The following is a 4,098-nucleotide window of genomic DNA, read 5'->3' as shown; positions in this document are numbered from 1 at the left end:
TCACAAGCGTGAGCAGGAACACCTGTTCGGAGCTGGCTGTCTCTGTGGCATATTGATATGTAGCTGCAGAAAGAGACGGCAGGAATAGTTGTACCAAACATCTGCTAAGCCAGAGGCTGTTGAACCATAAAGCTCAGTGATGTGAAGTCACATTGAAATGGCATTGATTAAACACACGAATGTGATTGAGCTGACACGGCAAGTTGGGCGCATGCAATAAAAATAATTTAACATTTCAGGTTCATATAGTGAACTGAAAGAAAGAACATCATTCCTCCATATTAAAGAAATGCTTCTCTAAAAACTAGATATCTTTATGAAATCCTAACACTGTAGGCTTGATTGGTGGCTCTACAAAGTTTTTAGTATCCTTATAGCCACATGGATAAGGTGCATACCACACAAATGCAAGTACTCCTCTCTCTTCCCTTGTTTCCTGTCTCCCCTTTTCATTGTCCTATCTGATAAAGAAAAAAAGCTTGTTGCTTTGTGGAGGACAGGAGCTTGTAGTTCTAGGTTTGAAATCTCAGAAGTAACAGTGAAAAAAGTGACTCTGAGGATGTAGGCCACTTAGGAGGCCTTTGCATCAGGGCCACAAAGTCCATTTCATTTGAGTAGTGTGAACACTATGTACCATACATGAGCACAGAATGGTACATCGATCTGTGTCCGGGTAAGTGCGGGTCATGTGCATTCGGGTACAGTTATCATCAGGTGTGAAAACCACCTGTAACCACAGAAGTGGGCTCTGTTTAATGTGGGTAGCAGTTGGTGAGTAGAGTTGAAAAGCCAATTCTCAACACTGCTGGTGTCCCCTCTACATCTCCTTATGCAGGCAGCATGCTCTGATCTCTTCCTCAGAACTGCACAGCCACAGGTGATACAGTAGGGAGGCACGTTTGGGACATTGTCTCCAAAATATAAACCATAGGCATAATGTAAAGGTCGCTTCCATTGTATGGGCATGGAATCTTGTGATTAGCGCTGTCACAATGTAGCAACAACATAAACAAATGTCAAGTACATGATGGCGCAAGTGTACCCCGGTATGGAGTAATATTACTAATGTGAAAGCTGAGTGGTGGAGGAGTGGGGAGGGGGGCAATCATACTGAAGCACAGTACAAATCAAACATGTCTAATATGAAAATGTTTTCAGAGACAGCAATGCTTTGAGCTTACGGCTAACATCAGCATGCTAACATGCTCCCACCGACAATACAAACATGACACAGTGATACAAGTAAATACAAAGTTTTAGCATGGCAAAGTATTGGACAAAGTCAAATTTTGATCTGATAATGGCACTCAATGGAACGTTACAATAATGATTAATGAATAATTGAATAATGATTGTAAGAAAGGCATGAATGTCTGTACCAGATTTCAATGCATCCAGTAGAAACATTTCACTAAAGACACAAATGTCAACCTCATAGTGGCACTGGAGGAAAGGCCAGGGAATGACCAAAGTCAGTATGATATATCCTCTGGGTGCCATAAATGCCTGTGCAGAATTTCTCCATCCATACATCCATTTTCATCCGCTTATCCAGGGCCGGGTCGTGGGGGCAGCAGGCTGAGCAAAATACTCCAGACATCTCTCCTCCAAGCAAGGATTTCCAGCTCCTTCTGGAGGATCCTGAGTGGTTCCCAGGCCAGATGAAATATATAATCCCTTCAGCATGTTCTGGATTTGCCCTGCGGCTTTCTACCAACTGGATGTGCCCAGAAAACCTCTAATATAAGGGGGTTAGGAGGCATCCTGATCAGATGCCCAAAACACCTTAACTGGCCCCTTTCGACGCAAAGGAGCAGCTGCTTTACACTGACACCAAGACAATCCAGCGCAGTGCCCACATCACTTAGGACGCTGCACCAAACTGCCTGTCAATCTCATACTCCATTTTACCCCAACTTATGAACAAGACCATATGATACTTGAACTCTTTTGCTTGGGGTGTAACTCTCTCCCAACCAAGAGGGGGTAATCCACCATTTTGCGGCCTCAGACTTGGAGGTTCTCACTCTTATCCCGACCGTTTGACACTCAGCTCAGAGCCAAACACAATTCTGGTGGGTACAGAATTTCTGAAATGCTACAAATATGTGTCACAATGTATCAAAACATCCACAGAAAATATTTAAAACATTCTTGCTGCTCCCATGTTTAAATCTGTCTGTGTTTTTGCATTTGTATATAGTAAAGTGATGTGTGTATGTTTTCATAGCTATTCAGGAACTTCACTTTTTCTGTTTTTATTTTGACCCCTCATTACCTCATGCTGTGAGATCACACACATCATACAAACACTGTATTTAAAGCCTGCCACTAAAATGCTAACACCTGCTCTGTAGCCACTGCCACCCATCAACTGAATGAAATTAGCTCTCACTTGTCCTGTGCAGGATTTAGAAAAAAAAGTCTTAGTTCCTCTTGTTTTTGGATCAGACAGGAGCTCCGTCACCAGTTTCACCGCAAGGTGTTGGCAGGGTGAATGTGTGCACACTGCCCTGGGCTGGCCAGAAGACAGTAGTGTGTGTCATGGTGTGGCCTCAGTTTGCATTCCTTTGTATTATGTCCTCTTAGGCCTAAGGCAAACATCTCTGCACTCAGTGACACACAAAAGCACAATAACATGTCTTAGAGTGTCCCAGCTTGTGTTTTCAAGTGAACTTGAAATTTCGTGCCCTCGTGTGAGAAAACAAATCCAAGAACCTAGGCCATATGGGAGGGGTTAGAGGAGGAGGAAGTTCTTGGGTAGATGAAGAAGAAGAGGTCAAGCTGCTTGTGAACACGGAAACTTGATCTTTAATCTTGATAAAGGGGTGACGGCTGGATTGAGTTAAGTTAAACCAACAGCGGCCTGATTGGAGAACAGCTTTATTCACTTCACCACATCACTGCCTTCACGTTCCTGTAAAACTTGCATGTATTCCTTCCGTGCCGCTTCAATGAATGCCCTTTCACTTTCAGGACATGTTTTTGTTTTGTCTCCCAGAAGGCAGCCTCTCTGTGCCTCATGTAGCTCTGACCAGAGCCCTGATGTTTCCAGTTAACCCGCAGTGGAAGTCTCTCATTTGACAAACAGCAGTTTGCTCCGGGAGCTTTGGTATACCAAGAAGAGAGCCTATCCACATGAAGAATGATGCTGGCAAACAAAACTTTTACTGATCCCACAAAACACACGGACTCTCTCATACTTACAGGACTAGTGATTTATGCCTGCCTGCGTAGTCAAGATGCTCCAAACCAGCTGCACTAATTGATAACAGTGTAGTTTATAAATGCAGATCATCATTCATGCTTCTGCAAGTGGTTTAGCAACTCTCAGCAGGGGTGTGTGATGAACACACAGGCCTGCGTGTTTTCCCATTGTTTAATGTTATTGGGTTTTGTGTACTGGACCCCATAAATTTAAAGCCCTCTTCTCTGAGGGTGATTGAGGTCAGCAAGCCCTTTTCCCAGCACTCTGCCAGTTAAAATTTACAGTATGTTTGTAAATCACCAAATCCTGTGGCAATTGAAGGTATGTGGAAAATACAAGTAGTTGATGCTGTTTCCTGTCAGGATGCTGTGAGATCAGAAAGCAGGTGATGTGGGTAGATTACGAAGCCAAGAAGGCAAACAAGAGGAAAACAGAGCTTAGAGAAGACAGCCAAAATGATTTGTTTAACTTTGTGGCTCTGCAGCACAGTGATAGATGTGTTGCTAAATGGTTAGTCTCAGCTGTGCTGCAGTGTCCCAGACTGCAGTGGTGGGTTACATTATTTGGATGGTACACAGTCTCGTTGCTACTCAACTGCTGTGTCATGTGACAAAAAGTAACAGAGTTAGTCTTGATGCTTACATCCTTCACTTCCGACACCAGGCATCAGGATACAGCGTACTGCATTAAACACACGCGCTTATGCCAAGTGCTGTTGATGAAAGGTATGTCCCTCTGTATGAGTCAAAGGTACCTGGTTGATGATAATAACAGACAAGCGGAGGTGAGGGATGGAAAAAGAAAAGAAGAGAGTAAAGGGGACAGAAAAAAAAACATTTTTACAAGCTAACACAGTAGATCACTCTCACCCAGGGGTGTAGTCAGGAAAG

This window comes from Epinephelus moara, chromosome 19, assembly GCF_006386435.1.
Source record: "Epinephelus moara isolate mb chromosome 19, YSFRI_EMoa_1.0, whole genome shotgun sequence".
Lineage (NCBI taxonomy): Eukaryota > Metazoa > Chordata > Actinopteri > Perciformes > Serranidae > Epinephelus > Epinephelus moara.
This window is presented reverse-complemented; position numbering follows the sequence as displayed.